The sequence below is a fragment of the Lepidothrix coronata genome, unplaced genomic scaffold (genome assembly GCF_001604755.1).
Source record: "Lepidothrix coronata isolate B3197 unplaced genomic scaffold, Lepidothrix_coronata-1.0 Scaffold37, whole genome shotgun sequence".
NCBI classification, from domain to species: domain Eukaryota; kingdom Metazoa; phylum Chordata; class Aves; order Passeriformes; family Pipridae; genus Lepidothrix; species Lepidothrix coronata.
This window is the reverse complement of record NW_016690217.1, coordinates 1,152,068-1,173,629: the sequence shown is the minus strand read 5'-3', so window position 1 is coordinate 1,173,629 and position 21,562 is coordinate 1,152,068. Positions and strand designations below refer to the sequence as shown.

The 21,562-nt window shown below is 41.8% G+C and overlaps 1 protein-coding gene and 1 long non-coding RNA gene across 2 annotated transcripts in view; one reads left to right on the top strand and one right to left on the bottom strand.

The window, feature by feature from the left end:
- Positions 1–900: 900 nt before the first annotated feature.
- LOC108496151 lies at positions 901–10,735 on the bottom strand. The gene is made up of 5 exons (XR_001874346.1): positions 10,643–10,735; positions 9,850–9,897; positions 5,745–5,796; positions 1,765–1,966; positions 901–1,195 (listed from the first exon to the last, which is right to left on the bottom strand). It is a non-coding gene; the product is annotated as an uncharacterized LOC108496151 (long non-coding RNA).
- Positions 10,736–10,796: 61 nt separating this feature from the next.
- The window catches only part of APC (APC, WNT signaling pathway regulator), a 99,171-nt gene continuing 88,405 nt past the window's right edge, over positions 10,797–21,562 (top strand). The window contains exon 1 of the mRNA XM_017812621.1: positions 10,797–11,148. The gene's annotated coding sequence lies outside the window, so the exon portion shown is untranslated. The remainder of the gene's footprint in view (positions 11,149–21,562) is intronic.

Here is a 21,562-nt window from a genome sequence, read left to right as displayed (position 1 = left end):
TTTTACAATATTCCTCAACAGGGACTTACTAACATGCAATTCTACTTGGACTATCAAGTCCTCCAAGATTTGGCTCCATCACTTCCATAGATTTCACAAACCTTTATAATTTTTTTCTCTTTGTTCAACCATAAAATGGTCAGCATGACACCGACTTTTAAAAGGCTCCCAAAAGAGCTGCAGAAGAGGAACTACAGAGCAGTAAACCTGAATTCTGCACTGGACAAGTTTGGTGAAAGCCACCAAAAAGAACACAATTAAGTGGGAGTGTGGATAAATGATTTCAACTGAGGCACAATCTATATGGGTATTTTATGACTTCTCTTTACACATTAATCCAATGGGATTCTTTGAAGGAATCAGAAATCATGTGCATTAGACAGGTCCTGCTGATACAGTTTGCTTATATTTCACAACAATGTACCCCTATTTTTGGAAGATTAGGCACAGTTGTGCCTCTGTCTCAAAATGCATAGAGGAAAACTCAGAGGCACATAGATGGGTGTAAAAGACTTGGCACACCTTCCATATTAGAACTGACTAGCTCAACCAGGACAGCTCATCCAGGGAAGAAAGACAACTGACAGGGCATTTCACATGAGAAAGGATTACCAGAGAATGCTTTACTATCTTTGTGAACACATGAATTGAGGGGTTTAAATAAAACTAGCAGAACAAACAGAACAATACATTCTTCACAAAGAGCAAAACTAAAGCCATACCACATTACTGTGTTTTTAGTAGATGTGGTTCACTGACTGATCCTTGATTCCAGCAGAAAAGATGTCCTGATTTTATGAGCAAGCACTGCCTCATAACATGAAGCAATGAAATGAATGTACAAATTAAATTACTGAGTATTGCACAACCTTCAAATTTCTTAATATTTAAGTGCTTTTATTAACAAATAATCTTTTTAAGGTCAATGGTACATTGTGCCTAGTAGCTCTACCACTCTGAAGTGACACACACTGAGCCTGAAACAATTGCAAATGACAGCATTCTGATGCATAAAAATCATACATCTCTCTCCAATACTCCTGCAGCATCCCACTGCAGTTTTCATCAGTTTCAGAACTGATTTTCAATTGTGACTTTCATTCTGCCTGAAAGCTTCTGCCAGCTGTCCCAGTGCTGGAATTTATGAGTTGATCAGCACTATTTGTAACCAAGCAGCGCCTCAAAAAATCCACACCTGTGAATGTAGAAATACTGTCGGCACTTCATGGTCTAGACTAACAGGCATGTCAGAACAGCTTTCCTTTTCATGTAACCAATTGAGTAGCTACTTAGAAGTATTTATTTCTGAATCATTATGAAAACTGTTGCCGTTCATCTTCCACAAAAACACGAAACACAGGAGATCAGGACAGTAGAAATCTTAGTTGAGCTGAAATATCCTGTCTATGGAGTAGAAAAATACCTGGAAATCTTATTTCTAAAATAAGATTATCATGTATAGTTTTAGTAACAAGCCAGCATTTTTTTTTTAAGTGGTCACAGGTGTGATCATTTGTGTGGTCTTTCCCACAATGATGAATTCAGCAATGCTGATATCTATAGTCTACCAAAAGATTCTATAGTCTAACTCTACTAAAAGATCTCTCTTATTTTTTCTTAGAAAATTGATTAACTCAGCTGGCTTCTACTGCACAAAAACTGTGATTAAGGTATGATTCATCACATAGGTAATGGCAAAATTTTTTCAGCATGGGCTAATATAAGACTATACTTTCTTCACCCATATTTTTCCTAAATTCCTACCTTTTCTCAGTTCTTAGTACATCCCTGCAGGGGCCCTGAAAGCATGCCCCTCCTGCTTCCATGGGCTCCTGGATGATGCAGGATTATGCACCTGAGGGTTGCTGTTCCTTCCAGCCAGTGACTTTGGGGTGAGGCTTCCAGGCAGGTTCTCTGTCCCATGGGAATGTCTTTTGGATGAAGCTCCACTGCTCAGCCCCACCTCCTGAATTGTGTAAATTAAGGAAGCTTGGACACTACACAAAATCAAGCTTTCAACAAGCTTTCAAGGAAGCAACTTAGCTCTCCAACCGTTTTTTTTTCTCATAATTTGCCACTTGTAACAGTGAAGTAGTTATATTCATGAACTTTTAATTTAGGCAGCCTTCAAAGATTTCCCCAGAATACCGTGTGAACAGAGGGCTTATAGTTTTCTTGAACTTTACATAAGCATTGCAAACACCAGTACTATCAGTGAATTATAATATAGATTTTTCAGAAAGAAAGAATGTAGAGATGGTCATGTAGCTATTTGATCTCACTGATAGAGATGTGTTAGTTTAAATTGAGTTATATCTGACCTAGATCTGATAAATCAGACCCCAGAGGTTTTTTTGTAGGGAAACAGTAGCAGTATCTCAGCTAAAGATTATATTATTTAAGAAAAGATCAATGACAGTCACAATCTGAAATGCAAACCTTTCAAATTTCAAAGTTTACGTATTTTACACCAAATTATCTATGTGTGTTGATTCTTACATAGATTGGGAAAAGAGCATTATTTTCATTAATTTATAGGATTGGATTGTATCTTATCATGTACTGATATATAAGACAAGATTATTGTGTTTTCATTTAAGAATATAAATGCTTGACTGTGAGTCTAAATTGGTTCCTCTAGAGTCTACTTATAATCAGGATACAGAATCAGGTAACTCTAGCAGGTAATTTATCTTAAATATTAAAAATAAGTTAGATTAATTACCCCGTGTGGTACGTTCAAAGCAACTTCAGGTGGCTAAGATGAATCTTACACAGAGTGTACAAAGCCATTTCCTATCCAAAAAGCACACTGTATTATCTTCCATATTTACTCAAATCTCACAGAAATTAATACTTAATATGGAAATAATTATTATAGTATGTACTGGAGCATAAGCATGCTGAAACAACGTATGAAGACTTTCACATAAAATGTCATATTATGAAGAACACTGAAATGTACTGCCCCATTTCCTTCCCAAAATTTCTAACTTTTTCCTTCAAGAAAACTGCAAGTGCAGGTACCAGCAGTGTTAGTTCATTTATTCTAAATAACAACCAATAGAAAAGTTTGTCAAGCCCACACTTTGGCATTGTTGCTTTCCTAGTAAAGAAGTCATATACAATCAAAAGAAAAATTTGAGGCAGAGAACAGAGATTTGCTCTGTTTGGAAGAATACATAAAAGTTTGTTCAGTAACAGTGCTAATTCTGTTGGTTTTAGGGCTCATCTGAAATCCATATTATTCTTGCCATTTGTAGCAATAAGTTACTCCTATACACAGGATAGAGATAGATTTTAACATTTCACTTTTGGAAATGACCACATCAGCAAAATCACCCACCTTTATTTGTAAGTTCAGTTTTAGTGTCTTCGCTGTGTAAACTGTTTATCATTACTGTTTGTTCTGCACTGAAATGTTAACATGCAGATGGCTGCCTGTCTTTGCACATACTATGGTAGCTTGGGGTACCATAGGTAATTCTTCTCTTGATCATGGGCAACAATTAGACTCCAATTTCTCCAAAGATTCTATCACTTGTGTCCTGACCTTTGGTAGCTATAGCAGACTTTTATCTGAAATCTTCCTCAAGAGCTTCCTTTGCCCATCTGTTAGCTACCAGCTTCTCTACACTTTTCAGGGTTTTGGAGTAATACAAGCAAAAATTTCTAACTCTGCCTACTAACTCCACTTGTAGTAAAGCAAGAACTATTTCAAAATCTTCTAGGTTTAATTTCAAAATCATTTAGGTTTAGACTTTGGTGGTAAAGCACGCAAACTGAACTCTATCTCTAGGATTTCCCTGTCCTTTCTATCTCCAAAGGGTGCTACCAATGTTAGTTAAAGATGCAGACATCTGACCTTCAGGAAAAAAAACACCCTTCTTTTAGAAAACTGAAGATTCAGGGTGCAAGTTCAGACCTCTTCTGATGTCAGGACTTGAGCATAATTCAAAATGACTCATTCTCTGGACTAAACTCAAAGCCATTTTTCATGAATATACAAGACCCTCAGGGGCCCCTGGTGGTCTAGTGGTTAGGGTGCAGGACTCTCACCGCTGCGACCCGGGTTCGATTCCCAGCCTCCCGGGCAGATGGAGCTCGTCAGCCCTGTAAGGCCATCCATCTAAGAGAAGGTCACTCTAAACAAACCTACGTTCTGAGGACCTCACTGCCACTGTCCAAGCTTGCTCGGCCCCGGCAGATGAACCTCAGGATTAAAGGGTGGGCTCAGTTCAGCGCACGCTGTGTCTCACCTAAAAAATCCACTGCGCAGGCTCGAAGGGTTAATGACCTTTCCCAAATCTTCGCTCGCGAAGACTGGCCATTACAAGACCCTCATATTTAATTTTTTCCCCACTTCAATTCCAGCACAGAAAACTTGGACATATTCCATTCAACTATCCCTTTCCTTTATACTGACAGGACAAAGTCAACTAAAAATTATGTTGCTTTAACAGCTATCTCTATTTTTGATCCTGTAACCCCAAGTTGGGATTTCTTTTCTGGCATTAGTGTATAATTTTTTTCCCTTTGCTTTCTTTTAGAAGTGTGAACCTTAATGTGAACCAGACTACCCATCACATGCTTCATTGCTTCAAGTTCTCTGATCTAATTGGCTAATAGATTGATGTTTAACTATACCAAAAATAAAATCATAAAAAAATAACAAGCTTTACAGTTCTAATTATGCCTTTAGGATTCTGGGATTACAGAATAACCAACTTCATCACTATTTCACCTGAAAATCACCTTTTATTTTTTTCCTTTGGAACCCTACACGTAGAGTGTTCTGGGTTCTTGCTTTCCTATTTCCTTCTCTTGATTGAAACTAGGCCCAGCTACTGTTGTCTAGTACAAGACTAAGCATGAGTTTTTAATATTAAACTATTAATTGCTCAAACCAAGCACAAAAAAGGGAAGTCATTCTTCTTAAGTGTTGTTTTACTTTGTGACTGGCAAACCTTAAACAGAGATGGCTGTAAACTACTATCTAAATGTTTCTCTCTTTAGTTTTACTTAGTCAGCGTTCTCTGGATTGGCCTTTGTCCTGAAAGGTAAATGTTGCCAAAATGGTTCCTACAAAATTCTGTTTGAATCCATAACACTGCAAACAGCCAATTGTGAGAAATGCTTTCCTCCAGAAATTATATTCTCCAGAGTGTGGAGAATATTATTCTACTCAGTTACATAGTTAACAACATTGACATTTTTCATGCCTTTATTTAAAACTTAGTCCAACAGGAAAGCTTTTCACAGTGAGCTGTAGAAGTGCCCCTGTAAAAGCACTTCTGAAAACAGTCCATCTTACAACAACCATCTGAAGACACTGACCAATAGCTGGAGAACTTTTCTTGGTGGACAAATTGCCCTTAGAACAGGCTATAACTTTTCAGAGTTAATCTTCAGAATGATCATCTTGTTCAACTGTCAAACAACTGAATTAGAGCTGCTGTCATTTCATGTCACCCAGTAGGTTTTGGGCTCATTCTGGCACATGGTCTTATGTTTACTGACTGAGGGCAGAAATTTACTTACAGGTGTCAAACATTAGTGCAATGGAATACTAATCTGATCATGATCTAAACATACTCTGAAAAACTAAAGTATAAATTGTAACAATCTTCAGGTGACTGACTGGCCAGCCAGCTGAAAAGACAAGAAAGTAGATTACTTCAAAGACTATTTCAAGAAACATATTCTAGTCCACTACTTTTATGCTACCATGGTATACTACTCACCCTCATTCAGTGAATTCCCCAGCAGGCACACAGGCAAATCCTGTGTTTACTTCTGGAACGGGTAGTCACAGCAGCAGAAGGCACAATGGGAGGGAAAGGAGAGGTCATAGCCAGGGCAAATTCCTACTGATTTCTGATAGCGCATGCTTCCTTATGCCAAAATTTAGAGCAGTTACAGCCAGGTCCCTTGAAAATCATAACTATTTATTGTTTTTCCACCTCTCTTGTACATCTTTGTCCTCTATGAGGCAGTCGAGCTAGAGAGTCTAATACAGTGACTTGCTCTCACTTTTAATTGAGGCAGATGGTGTAAAAGCCAAAGTTTCTTTTCTCACTAGCAGGTGTTCAGCCATAGGGGCCAGGGAGGAGCTGTAGCTGCAAAGTGCCGCAGCTGCTGCTTGAAATGCTCTCAGCAAACCCCTGAGCACGGTCACACTGCTGGGGCAGATACAGTACTTTATTCATGTGGCAATAGTTCTGTGCTGCACTTCAGCACAAAGGTACAGCTCATAGTCTAATGCATTTGTTCACTTTATTACCTCAAGGAACCAAGGGACTGCAAGTTGTAAATGGCCACTGCTGTAGTTTCATTTTCCTGAAGCTGTTTGGATAAGGTCTCTCCAGGCTGAGCAACCACAACTCTCTCAGCCTTTCATTATCAGCCCTCTGACCATTTCCATAGCCCTTCTCTGGACTCACTTCAACAGGTCGATGTCTTTCCTGTGCTGCGACTGTACCAAGGGCTTGCCACTTCTGTTAGGGATAACAAAAAGTCTTTCTACAGACACATCAATAGCAAAAGGAGGGACAAGGAAAACCTCCATTCTTTATTGGACACGGGCAGGAACATAATTATCAAAGATGAGGAAAAGGCTGAGGTGTTTAACACCTTCTTTACCTCGGTTTTCAACAGTAAGACATGTCCTGAGGACAGCTGGCTTCTGGAGCTTGTAGAAAAAGAGAAGAAGCTGAATAGCCCTCCTGTAATCCAGGAAGAAACAGTTACGACCTGCTTAGCCACTTGGATCCTCACAAGTTTATGGAAACAGATGGGATCCATCCTAGGGTGATGAGAGAGCTGGAGGAAGAGCTTGCCAAGCCTCTCTCCATCATCTATCAACAGTCCTGGCTCACTGGGGAGGTCCCAGATGATTGGAAGTTGGCGAATGTCACACCAATCCACAAAAAGGGCCGGAAGGAGGACCCGGGAAACTACAGGCCCGTCAGCCTGACCTCAGTGCCTGGCAGGGTTATGGAGCAGATTATCCCAAGTGCAATCACACAACACCTACAGGATGGACAAGGGATCAGACCCAGCCAGCACGGGTTTAGGAAGGGCAGGTCCTGTCTGACCAACCTGATCTCCTTTTACGATCAGGTGACCCACCTACTGGATGAAGGGAAGGCTGTGGATGTGTCTACCTGGACTTCAGCAAAGTCTTTGACACCATGTCCCACAGCATTCTCCTGAAAAAGCTGGCAGCCCATGGCTTGGACAGGGGCACTCTGTGCTGGGTTAGGAACTGGCTGGAGGGCTGGGCCCAGAGAGTGGTGGTGAACGGGGCTGCATCCAGTTGGCAGCTGGTCACTAGTGGTGTCCCCCAGGGATCAGTGTTGGGCCCAGTCCTGTTTAACATCTTTATTAATGATCTGGATGAGGGGATTGAGTCCACCATCAGCAAATTTGCAGATGACACCAAGCTGGGGGGCAGTGTCAATCAGCTGGAAGGCAGGAGGGCTCTGCAGAGGGACCTGGACAAGCTGGAGAGTTGGGCTGATTCCAACGGGATGAGGTTCAACAAGGCCAAGTGCCAGGTCCTGTACTTTGGTCACAACAACCCCATGCAATGCTACAGGCTGGGAACAGTGGCTGGAGAGTAGCCAGGCAGAGAGGGACCTGGGAGTTTGGATTGACAGGAAGCTGAACATGAGCCGGCAGTGTGCCCAGGTGGCCAAGAAGGCCAATGGCATCCTGGTCTGTATCAGGAACAGCGTGGCCAACAGGACCAGGGAAGTGATTCTTGCCCTGTACTCAGCGCTGGAGAGGCCACACCTCGAGTACTGTGTCCAGTTCTGGGCCCCTCAGTTCAGGAAGGATATTGAGGTGCTGGAGCAGGTCTAGAGAAGAGCAACAAGGCTGGTGAAGGGACTGGAGTACAAGTCCTATGAGGAGAGGCTGAGGGAGCTGGGGTTGTTTAGCCTGGAGAAGAGGAGGCTCAGGGGAGACCTCATCACTCTCTACAACTCTCTGAAAGGAGGTTGTAGCCAGGTGGGGGTTGGTCTCTTCTCCCAGGCAGCTATCAGTAAGTCTTAAGCTGTGCCAGGGGAGGTTTAGGTTGGATATTAGGAAGAAATTATTTACAGAGAGGGTAATCAGGCATTGGAATGGGCTGCCCAGGGAAGTTGCAGATTCTTTGTCCCTGGAGGTTTTTAAGATGAGACTGGATGTGGCACTTAGTGCCATGGTCTAGTAACCACAGTGGTAGTGGACCAAGGGTTGGACTTGATGATCTCAGAGGTCCTTTCCAACCTGGCTAATTTCATGACTCTATGATTCTGTGATTCAGAAGCCCAGGTAGTTGACATCCATAGCTCTTCCTTTGTCCACTGATAGAGTTACTCCATCATAGAAGGCTACTACATTAGTCAGGAGGAAATCTGAAGACAGACTCTTATGAATTGAATTCAAAAAATTTTGAAGTGGAAGGTTACTGTGTGCACCACAGAGACATTTAAAATTGTCTTTATTTAGGCTGTCACACAGCTGAACATTCTCTGATTTAGTCCAAACTCCTTAGAATACAAAATTATTGTTCTAACTCTTCAGCTTTTAGGCAATATGCTGGGGAAACTAAAGGTGATTGAACTCACAAAAATATTACCAAGAACAATTGTCTTTTGAAAAGCCATAATCAGTGTGATACATCATATGACTGTAAAAGATAATATTTGGTACAGCTAACATTATAGAATCATTGAATGGTTTTGGTTGGAAGGGACCTTATAAAGACTATCCAGTTCCAACCCCTATGCCATAGGCAGGGACACTTCCCACTAGACTCCTCTGCTCAGAGCCCCATCCAGCCTGGCCTTGAGCACTTGCAGGGATGGGACATCCACAACTTCTCTGGGCAACCTGTGCCAGAGCCTCAAACCCTCACAGTAAAGAACTTCTTCCATGTTGTCCTAGTTAGGACAGCTGAGACCAGTTCATCACTGGATGGGCGTAACCCAAAACTGTGTATTCTATAGCCTTCCATGCCATTTCCCAGAAACTGTTATCAATAGACCATTGACACATAGAGCCTGACTCCTCAGGCTATAAACTAGGTGTTAAGAGGCCTGCGAGATAGGAGTTGCTTTTGTCCTCACAGCCATTAAGGAACACTACCCCCCCCCCCCAGGGAGATACTGAGCATTCCTGCCTGAACTGGAGGATATATAATCTTGGAGTCTTGGGACCTTTTTTAACCACTCCTGGGATCCAGAGGAAGACTGCAGATCACCACTCTCAACCAGACTGCATACCACCACTCTTGACTGGACTGCAACCACCACTTTTCAACCAGACTGCAACAGCACTCTCACCAACAGGTTTTCCTCTCTCCTTTTCCTTTGGACTCAGGGGGCCCAAAGAATACCTCTCTGTTCATGCCCCAGGGTGCTGGGTTATATATTTGGGGTTTGTGGGTTAAAACTAATTGTTTGTCTGTATAATCGTACTTATTGTATTATTTTATTAATTTGTTATTCTGACTTATAATCTCTCTTTTGAGTTGAGTTCATTTCCCCTGCTGGTTTACCTTTAAACCAGCACACATGTATGTTCACTGTGCCCATTTTCATAATATCAGTCAAATTTGTATCAAATTGTATTTAGCTATACCTGGTCATGGTTTGTAGGATACAATTTTATCACACTTGAAGTAAACACAGATAATCAAGACACAGCAATGACAGAAATTGCAATTAAAAATTACATTCAAACCCCAGGAAAATTTCATTACTAAAACAAGCAGTACAAACAATATCAAAACATAAAATGCACAGACTCAGCTATTTATCAGTATGTAGCAACTTCCGTAAATATGTGTTTAATACTCACAAACACTTGTGGTTTGACAGCTTCCTGTGACAGACTCTAGCAGGATCTCTGTCCAAGAAAAATGGGAGAGGGTTTGGCAAGGAAATTCCTTTGATATTAATGAGAGGGCAGAACTCATCGGGGCCAAAATAAAGAGAGCAGAAACCTGTGAAACACTGCAGGTCATATCAAAGCAGGAAATGAAAACTGAAAGAGAATTTGAAGAACACCTTGTAAAGGATGCTTAGACTGGTAGTAAAAAGGCCCTTACACACATCAAAGGAAAGAAGGTAGTTACAAAACCCATGAGATATCTTATTAACAAAAGTCTAAACTGTGGAGCGGTGAGAGGCGGTGGCCAAGGGTGGCCAAGGTAGCACAGAGAAACTCAAAGAGTTGTGTGCTCCAGGCTGCAGTTGGGGGTGCTGGGAGTTCATGACTCCACATCTGCTTCACATCGAGGAAGACAGGGGATCTGTATCAACATGAAGTAACATTATAGGGAATATCAGCTTAAACAGGAAAGTGAAAGTGAACCCTAAACAGGGTGTGTAAGCATGATGTCTGGAAGTGGAGAAAGTCACCCAAAAAGCAGGCGATATTTAGCCACAAGTGATGAGGGACCTCAGCTACCAAACTGTGGGACCACTAAGGAACCATCCTCATGGCTGGGAGGTGGCCACCACAGCACCGCTGCCCACTCAGGCCACGCCAGAGCCCGTCTGGAGAGGGAGAAACCAGCGAGGCTGACCTCGCTCACTTGTGGAGCTGAACCACTTATGGTAAACCTCACGGACAAAGGTAGGCGACCAACCTCGGCTAACCCACTCCATCTGAAGGTCGAGCCCACCGTGCCCCCTCAGGTGCGCGATCCCGGGGTGGGGTGAGGCGCGTCCCCGCGCCTGCGCGCGGCCGCCGCTGCAGGCCCGTGTTCGCCGTGGCCGCGCGTGCGCGCCCCTCTCCCCTCCCGGAAAAGATGGCGGTGGCGGGGGGACCGGCCGGGGGCAGCGAGTGAGGGACGGGGCGGGCAGGGTTGGAGGGAGACGCGGTTCCGGCGTCGACGCGGCTGAGGGGAGGCAGGTGCTGGGCAGCGGGGAGGGGGAGGACGAGGAAGCCGGGGGTGACTCGTAGCGGGGATGAGGAGCCGGGGAGCCGGGGCAGGGAGGCGGTGAGGAGGGAGCGCGACTGCCCCGTATGCGCGGGCGCCCCTCGCCCCTCACGGCTCCCTCACTGCCCTGGGGACGGGGCGCAGCTCGGCGGCCCGGCGGAGGAGGCGGAAGAGCCGCGGCAGCGCTGGCGGGGGCAGAGGAAGGCGCACAGGTGAGTTCCGGGACCGGGCTGAGCCCTCAGGGCGCTGTCCCCGCCCGGCCCGGTGCGGGTCACCCAAAGCCCATAGTGCTGCTCTCGTTCACGAGTTTATTTATTTATTAGCGGTGGCACAAATGTGATTCGGCGTCACTTAGTGGTTTGGTTCGTCAAAGCGTGCTGGAAAGCATTCGGCTGCTCGGTAGCTGAAATGCCACTGGAGTGTGAAGGCTGCGTCTTAGGAAGAGCTGAGCCGCTGTCCTCTCTGTGAGAAGATATTTAAGGGCCTTGACTGGAAAACCCTCAGTTAAAAAACTGTTAGACAACTTATTAATCTCGAAACTCTCTGTTAGCAGGGCTTGTTTTCTGTTATGTGCCCTCTCTGACCTCCTGCGACGAGGGGCGGATGTTTACAGGTGTCTGTGACGGCAGCCTCGGTTCCTGTAGTAATTTTAGTCTTCGTTGCCATTCACAGCTTCAGAAGTGGTTGGATGTAAAGCAAAATAGTTCAGATTTCTGTAAATGTCAGCTTCATTGAGTTAACTGCAGAGAAATGAAGATGCAGGTGTACTAAAGTATCTGACTCTTGTTTGTTTACTATTGCCTTGCATGTGTCCTTCCCCCTCCCTCCGTGCCTCTCCACCCACCCCCAACCCTCCACCCCCCCACCCCCCGCCAACTATAAACAATATGATGGTTGTGACCTGAAGACAAGCCTTTTGGTAAAACTGTCACAGAAACTTTTAACTTTCTGAAAAAAAAATAAAATAAGTTTCTGCAGAATGTGTTTTCATGTACTTGTTTCTACCAACTACTAACTGAATGAGAGGAGGTGTTTCTGTGTACCAGTGGAGAAGCACAGGTTTGAAAGCTTTTCTTCAGGAATATTGCTGACATTTTGGTAAGTTAAAGCTATGGCAAGAGTTAAGTGAGATTGAGTCATTAATGGCAATGCAGAGAAACTGACCTTTTTTCCTATCCAGGTGCAGTAATCTAATATTTTTAAACTGGCTTTGAATAGAATTGTATGCCAGATGGGTTCATCCAATCCTAAACACTCAAGAAATATTAGCCTTAAAGTGAATGTCATGAGGTCGTTGTTATGCTTCAGCTTCCAACATCCTTGATATGTTTTTTTTTTCCCTTTAGTTACAATGAAGACTATTTATAGCATAGTTCTGTCCAGTGACCTTGCTCTCCTTGGATGCTTTAGGAGTCAAAAAAGTATTGAAAAATTTGGTAAAAGGTTGCATAAAGGAAAAACCAAAACAAAAAGTTGTGAAAATGCACATGGTAATATAGTTACATAAATTTTTTTTATTTCTAAGTAATACAATAGGAAACTCTATTGAGCATAAAACATGTTTTACAGTCTGTCTTATTTGTGCATATATTCCATGCAATGAAATCCACACTCAGATATGTCAAATTTTGGTATCTGGGCATGTGTTGCACCAAATATTCCTCAAGTAACTGGCATCACAGCTACAGGCTTTTTTTAAGTGTACAACGAATACCCTCAACAGTGTGCTGTGTCAGTTATGCAGAGAGTTTGTGATACTGTTTTGGTTTGTATTAATGCTGAACTAGTAGCTGTTGGCCCTAACAAACACCTCCATTTTGTATTTGCAGCACCTTGTGTATGCTTTCCATTATATATATGTATTTGTACATATGTGTGTATTTATTTTCAATAAATACTTCTAGGTTATTTCTGGTATCTTTTATATCTAGATAACCTCTAGAGTAAGGGATTTATATCTCCCTATGATTGTATTTAAAACTAAACAGCTTAGTTAACAATAAAGCTTCCTAAATCCTGTAATGATCAAGAAAGGAAGTTTTGATTTGGCTGACTTTATTTTGGCTAAACTCTGAAAATTCCTTCTTTGTGTACAAGTAAAACAGGTTGAGTTGTTTTTTTGTTAGCTGACTTCTCATGTTTGTTTCAAACAGCTCAGTAACAATAAAGAATTGTTCACACAGGTGCTATATTTGTGCTTTTAGAAATATTAGCAAGCTATTCTGAATTATTATGAGTGCATGAAATACCACAGAGGAGAGGATGAGGGAGTGGGGCCTGTTTAGTCTGGAGAAAAGACTCTGAAAGAATCTTACCAATGTCTGTCAGTGTCTGCAGGGAGGGGTCAGAGGATGGACCAGGCTCTGCTCTGTGGTGCCAAGCAACAGGACAAGAGGGAACAGCAGAAACTGATGCCCAGAGTTCCACCTGAACATGAGGAAGAACTTCCTTATTGTGTAGGTGACTGAGCACTGAAGAGATTGCCCAGAGAGGGTGTGGAGTTTCACTCTCTGGAGATATTCCAGAACTATCTGGGTGCAATCCTGTACTGTGTGCTCTAGGGTGACCCTGTTAGGGCAGAGGGCTTGGACCAGCTGAGCCACTGTGGTTCCTTCTGACTTGACCCTTTTGTGAGTGGCAAGTGAAAGCACAGCACTGATTTTGGATAGTGTGCATCTTGTTTCTGCTTTCAAACTATGCTTTAAAAGTTGTTTCATAGGGTTATACAGTAGAAGTCCATTAATTCTGTGATCTTCTCTGACACAAGCTGAAACTTTGATTTCAAAAAACTATGTTTTTTTGTTGTGCCTCATATTCTCCATTGAGTTGTCTCACCGTAATTTGAACAGTAGGAGGCAATATCTTTTTTTTAATATGAAGTTACTCTGTTTTCAAGTATGATTTTAGTAACTTGTGGTTAGTAACTTCACTTGTGCTGAAATAAACAATGATTTAATGGTCTGAAGTTAAGTAGCCAGCTTGGTGAATAAAACAGGCTGTTTTCATGTTTTAATGAGAGTATCAATATTATGAATGTTAAAAGAAAAAAGTTTTATCAAGATTATTTTATGATGACTGAAGTTTATTCAGTGAACCTTCCACTGTAATTTTAAAAAATGCATGAACTAAGTGTATTGAATGAATGTATGTGGACTCAGCTGGAAAGTAGTTGTAACTGATATTTAAATGGATCTTTTAATTGTTTGCTGTTAAAGCTCATATTTTCATCATTCATTTATTACCAGCATTAGCAAAGCAAAACTACTTTTACCTTAGAGTCATGAATTTTACACCCTTCAGGTTAACATACCCGATTTATAATGTTTTGATATCTCCCACTGTTGGAATTTTGATCCTAATCAACTTCAGTTGTGATTACAAGTATTACTTTGTTAAAATAGTGTTTGAATAAACTGTAATGGTGATTTCAATGGCAAGTCATACTTTGCTCTTGCAGAACATGAGTTATTGGGTGATTGCCATTCAGTTTTAGTTGGAGGTTTGCATCCAGTTAGATCAGCTGTAGCTGGGTGATCAAGCTACAAGGCATTAAGCATTTGCTCAGTATTGCGCATCTATATGTGACGTGTGTCGGTGAAGGTTATGGGAGAGGTAGGTAGTTGCCAGAAAGGTTAAAGAGATTAATACTTGCTTGGTTTTCTTGTCTCCATATGCTGTTGTAGCAGTACCTCTGATACTGCTTGCTGGTCATGGTTACAAAGATAGTATATGCTAATTTGAACTGACTGCCAAAGATTAGTTGGATTCATGATTATGTTCATTTGTGTCTTTAATAAGAAATGATTGCTTTAGTATTAGTCATCACTAGTGGAAATAAGAAATTTAAAAAAAATTAATGCTTTTTAAGATCAGAGAGAATTTATTTTGCCATTACTTCCATGTGGATTTTCAGAAGGTGAGAAATAAAATTCAGTAGACAAGAATATCTTCTGAATAAGTAAATACAGTTATATTAGGAGAACAAGTAGTTTGATTTCTCTATGGAAGTGTTAAACTAAAACACTGAAGTTTAAGTATCAATAGCATTTTGATATTTCTTTCATAAGTGTAGCGTTATTCTTCAAGAGTGCATTTTAACCACAAATTGATAAAATATTAATCTCTAATGGAAAAAGAGACCTTATTCATGCAAACTTAATTTTCAAAATAAAAACAATTGAGGATGTGTGATATAGTGTAATGATGCCTTTCTTAATGCTGTGATTTTTTTGAAGAGATGAACTTTATATTCTTACCCTCTAATAGAATTCTGATGACGTAGGAAAACACTACTTAAGGCTTACCTTTTCACATATAGGTTAAATTCTTTGAGTGAAAATTGTGTATTTTTTTCTGGAAATCAATAAAAAACTTTCTTGTTTGTGCAGTTAATGGTATGATTGTTGGTTGCTTTAAATAGGTTCTGAAAGGTGCTGAGTTTCACAAAACTGAGTTTGGCTGTTAGTAGATTGGCCTTTTTTGTAGTAACTGGCATGTGGAGGGAACTGGAAGGAAACTAGGACTTCTCATTATTGTGTGACAAGAGTGCAAAGAAATCATGAAAGCATAAATTGTGTGAGTTGGCTTTCCCTTTATTAATGGAAAAAGGTTCTCAGGATCACATGAGCTTTTTCTCTTCTTTGAAACCCCTGCTATGGAGAGCCCACATTGCTGCTGTTCTTCCATTTAAATGGCCTCAGACAAGAATCTCTTTAGAACTAAGCAATAGTTTTCTTAAAGAATGGTGTTAAAAATTCCAATTTAACACATTTTATACAGAAATTTAGTTATATTACTCAAACATGCTTGCTTTGTCTCATTGTTTTTTCCACTTTAAGGGAATTGAGTCTTAAAAGTCAATATACGACTTGGTTGTACTTTTCTATTTCTTGGAATAGGATTTCAAGTATTTTTACATACTGTAAGTTGAAATGCAGTTGATCAATGAGAAGCATTTTCCTGCAGCCCCCTCTGGGTTGTTTTGTTATAGGCTGTACTGGAGTTTGTATTTGGATTGTGGACTCCTTGTGTAGGTATGAGGTGACTTCTAATTCAGGTCTGTCACCCTGACCTCTGTGCCTGGGATTGTGTTGAGTGCCATTCCGTGCCATCCTAAACCCAGCCTGAGTTTATGAAAGGCAGGTCCTGCTTGATCAGCCTGGTCTTCTATGACAAGGTGACCGGCTTGGTGGATGAGGGAAAGGCTGTGAGTATTGTCTACGTGGACCTTAGTAGAGCCCTTGGCACTGTTTCCCACAGCATTATCCTGGAGAAGCTGGCTACTCATGACTTAGACACATGCAGTGTTCACTGGGTAAAAAACTGGTAAAAGACATCCAGGCCCAGGGACTTGTGGTGAATGGAGTTACATACAGCTGGGGCTGGTCACTAGTGGGGTTCCCCAGGACTCAGTGTTGGCCAGTCCTGTTTTATGTCTGTCTTTAGTGACAAGGCGGTCAAGTGTTCCCTCAGTCAGTTTGCACATGACACCAACTTGGGCAGAAATGTTGATCTGCCAGAGCACAGGAAGGATTTGCAGAGAGATCAGGACAGGCTGGATTGGTGGGTTGGGGCCAATGGTATGAGGTTCAACAAGATCAAGTGCCAAGTCACAACAACCCCCTGCAGCACTACAGGCTGGGGGCAGAGGGGCTGAAAACCGGCCCAGCAGAAAAGGACCAGGGGGTGCTGGTTGACAGCAGCCCGGAGTGTGCCCAAGTGGCTAAGAAAACCAGTGGCATCCCAGCTTGGAGCAGCAGTAGTGTGGCCTGCAGGACCAGGGAAGTGATTCTCCCCCTGTACTGGGCCCTAGTGAGGCCACACCTTAAGTTGTGCTCAGTTGTGGGTCCCTCATTGCAGGAAAGACTGCTGAAACAAGTCCAGAGAAGGGCAACGGAGCTGGGGAAGGGTCTGAAACGCAAGTTCTGTGAGAAGCAGCTGAGGGAGCTGGGGGTGTTTAGCCTGGAGAAAAGGAGGCTCATGGGGACTGTATCACTCTCTACAGCTACTTGACAGGAGATTCCAGCCAGATGGGAGTCAGTCTTTTTCAGCCAAGTACCAAGTGATGGAACAAGAGGAAATAGTCTCAAGTTTCATGGGGGGAGTCTTAGACTGACTATCAGGTAAAATTTCTTTGCCAAAAGGGTTGTCAAGCATTGGAACAGGCTGCCGAGGGAAGTGGTTGAGTATCACAAAGTGATAAAAAAGTGATCTCTTTTAAATACCTAGAGGTATTTAAAAGACATTTAGTTGTGGCAATTAGGGGCAGGGATTTGGCAGTGTTATTGGTGTTGATGATCTTAAACATCTTTTTCAAACTAAACAACTCTATGATTCTAAAATAAGTATTTGCATGCCTGAGTAAGCATGGCAGGATAGAACTTAGAGCTGTCACTGTAGTATGCTGTAGTAGATTCCTGATCCTTATTTTGGTTTGTCTCTTGATAATTGAATTGTTTGGGGTTTGGATTGTATTACTTTTTAACTCTTTTTTTAGGAATATGGAAAGGTAAGAGTGTGAGTAAAAATGAGATACGGACTGCAAATCTGAGTATATAAACAACAAATGACTTTCAAATGGAATGGTGAAAATAATAAGTATTGTAACACTAAATGTGTCCCCACAGCTTCAGAGGAAATTACCCACTAGTTTATTTTTGCAAGTGTTTCTTTGTGCAGAAGTTCTGTGAACGTCTTTGGTCACACACTTTATGTTCAGGTTTATACAGCAGAACAGACTTGTATCCATGTTGCTGCTTGTGTTGTCCCTGGAGAAACAGGGAACTTCAGACTGATAGGAGCAAAATGTTGCTATCTTGGAATTATTATGAGGAATCTGTCCAACCTATTCATTATATGTAATGTTGCTTTGTGTTGGAATAATTTCCTGGAGATTTTGGTGTTTGTTAAAAACAAAAAAATATGGCATGTAGTGTGCAGAGATTTTTGTTGTGATGAGTGTTTCTTGTTTTGGGACATTTTAATTAATAGTTTTTCATAAGTATTCTTTGTAATAAATTTGTGTCCTTCTCCACTGGGATAGAGTTGTAGACTTTTTTCTAACAGGTAGCTATTACTCACTGTGGGTATAAAGTTCTTGCCTGCAGCTGGTCTCTGTTCTCAGAAATTATTGATTTTCTAAGTAGTGGAGTTTGAAAGTAATATTGCTTTTCATGCCACTCCTTTTTTTCTCTTAATTACAACATGTAACTACACAAAGGAGTGTGCTGCAGAGCAAGTTAAAATTGAGGTGAGTTTATAGCTCGATCTGTATTTCGATGCTTTTGTTTGCAGGGAAGAGCAGGAGGTTTAGTTATTCCTTGCAGCGTAGGTTTGAAGATCAGACTTACACAGTCTGTTAAAAAGCAGTAGTTTGTGCTGTTACAGGAAGACTCCGTATTGAAATGGCTCTTTTCACATGTATGTGGGCTCTTTGTTATGCAAGAGGATAATATTTTTTTTCTTAGATAGTAGGTACTATTTTTTATGTACAAACTATTTGTGTGCCGAACATACATTCTGAAAAGTCCTTCTATGTACTTAACGTTAATGAACCTTTCTTTGGGTATGTTTGAGAGCATATGAAGGATGTGGTGGGAAAGTAATTTATCATATTGATACCTACTTGGGGCTGTTGGAATTTAGTAGCTTGGAGAGTACATTCTTTTAGTTCCTAATTTTTTTAGAAGTGTAATTTATTTCATACATGGTAACAGTATTGTCCTGGAATTCAGTAACTGTAGGAAAAGTGTTTTGTGAGGCTGTGGTGTAAGAATTTGAGCAAATAGATTCATGTTCTACAAGAAGTAGCCATGCTACTTGTTATCCTCATAGATGGTCAAGCCTGCTTCAACTAGTGTGATGTAATAACAGCTTTTATTTTGGTTGAAACATTTAAATATTCAGTTATCATTGATAATTGAAATATTTAAAATAATTCTATGCTAATCAAAATCTGGAGTAAAAATCACCTGACTTATCTTTGATTCAATTTAATAGTGCAATCCATTCCTTGCCTGCTTGAACCATCTGAAAAGAGGTTGTTGGAAAGTGCAAGATTTTTTAACTGCAGCATGTTAATTGTCATCTGAGTCATCAGCAGTTTCCTCCATTGCTTTGTGTGTGTGTAACATCCTTTGGAACAGGCTCAGCTTCATCAAACTGTGAAACAAGACATTTCTAAATGGAGTGCATAGTTTGATCAAGCAAGCTCTTACTCCTCCTAAGTTGTGTTTTGTGTGTAGAGTATCTGAATAAAAATACTGAGTTCCTCAGCTGTTCCATTTGGACACAGGTCATAGTGCTGTGTTTATGGTTCTAAATTCAGATGCAAGTCTTGCAAAGAACTTCCACTTTGTCTCAAGTTGCTGACATCTTTGTATCATACCACTACTGCCTGTCTTGGTTTGTGTTGCTCAGATTACATATCTCTTTACCGTGGTTACTTGTTTCCAAAACACCATTCTAATACTTGATGTGTTTTAAAAATATAATGGAAAATATTTTTTTGTGTTGCGAAGTCCTTTGGTATCGACATTGATCTTGATGGCTAGTTGTGTTGGTCTTTACTATTCAGTAAAAATTAAGGTTGTTCTTAGGACCAGAAATTTGGCATGCCTTCATTTATGAAATTTTCATGCAACTAAATGCTGAGTTGTAGTTCCCAAAGCTTTGAAGCATTGTCAGAACTCTACTTAATGGCTTTTAAGGGTCCAAGTGGCTGACCTTTGCACTGCTCTTTCCTATTTAGTAAAAAATACCTTTCCTGTAGTTGACATAGTTCCTGGTTGGAATTTTAGTATTCTGTAGCAACTTGCCTATTTCATTGAAAATGCTGGCCATCTTATCATTTTGCTGTTCAGTAAAAGCTTCAAATACATGAGTAGACGCTTCATTTTCGTGACAAAGAGGAATCAGCTTTCATGGTTTGAGATCCCCAAAATTCTAATTCCCTAGTCCTAGCCCCCTGTCACATCTCAATCCTAATGTGAGATGGGTTTTCCAGACAAACACACGAGACCTAAATTGGGTAAAGGGAATATATTACAATGACTGTACAAATAAATATTATAATACATTATACACATGATCACAACTATCTCTACCATGACATAAGTATTTACAATGGATCAGATCTCTTCTCCCCTCCAAATAAAAGTCCAGGAGGGAAGAAGGACAGGTCCCTTCTAGACTCTACTCTTAGCAGCAGCATCTTCTAAGGCAGCAGGTTCTCTGTGTCTCTATGCAGCAGCCGTAACTGGATTGTTGTAGCTGGATCTCTTCTCAATACACACAAGGGGATCTCCAAGCCCCTTGGCCCGTCGTCTCCAAACAAGGGTCTTTCAAGACACAAGGGGGTCTCCTTTCACTCCTCTTGGCTCTCCTTCGACTCCAAGCGAAGGTCTCACCTGTGGACTGCCAGCAGGGACAAAACTCGCTTCACCACAGGCATATCACGAAATGCAGGGACATCTTCGTGAAAGTTCCTTCCTCAGGGGGGTTCACCCCTGCGTCAGAACATCTTGGGCAGCTTTCAGTTGAAAGCCTTTGCCTCAAGAGTTCTACCAGAGCTCCTGTGCTCTGTCTCAGGCTGCTAGGCTTGTCAGCAGCAGCGAGGGGGGCCAAGGTCAACCCCCCCTGCGTTCCTTCTCCGTCCCGGTCCAGCTTCAGGACATGTTTGAGCTTCTCAGCTCCTCTCTGGTGCTGCAGCACTCCAAGGCTCTTTCAAGTAAGAGTCCATCATCTTCCTCCTTTTCCAGGAGGGGTCTCAAAGGAGTCTGGGGTCTTATTCCAGTTCTTACCCCAGCTTCCTCTCTCCCTGCTGCTTTCTCGGCTCTCTCTCTCTTCATTAGACGTCTCTGTGTCTGCTTACCTGGTTGCAAGCCACCTCTGCTGCGTTCTTATCTTTTTGGCTGTCTGCCATCGCTTCTGGACGCTGCTTCTGCTGCTGCTGTCTCTGCTCACTCACAGTGGAGAAAACTTTCTTAGCTCTCACCTGCAGGCACCTAGCCCAGCTTTGTGCTGTTCCAGGTCCTCGCAGCCCCCGCTGGGGGCTGAGGGGCCAAAGCCCACCCAGGGGCTTCTGCCCTCTGCTCCTCATGGCCTCAGAACATGGTTACCACTTCTTCAACCAAACTACAACTAACCTTCTCTTCCGTTTGCTTGTGGTATGTTTACATTTTGCAGGAGCACAGATTGGACAAAACTTCAAAACTTCCAGGGGTCACCACCCCCTGGGATTTTACCACTTTTTTAGCTTCAGAGGGAAAACCTGGTTCAAACCACTACAGCTTTGCACTGCTCTTTCCTATTTAGTAAAAAATACCTTTCCTGTAGTTGACATAGTTCCTGGTTGAAATTTTAGTATTCTGTAGCAACTTGCCTATTTCATTGAAAATGCTGGCCATCTTATCATTTTGCTGTTCAGTAAAAGCTTCAAATACATGAGTAGACGCTTCATTTTCGTGACAAAGAGGAATCAGCTTTCATTCTGAAAGAAAAGTTTGTAGTTTCAGGCCTGCACCAATGCCCTTCCAGTGCCCATAATGCCTGCCCCAAGGAAGGAGTTCTCTTATCCGCACATTGAGGAGTTCCTGGAGCGAGAAATTCCCATTTGTGATTTGCAGA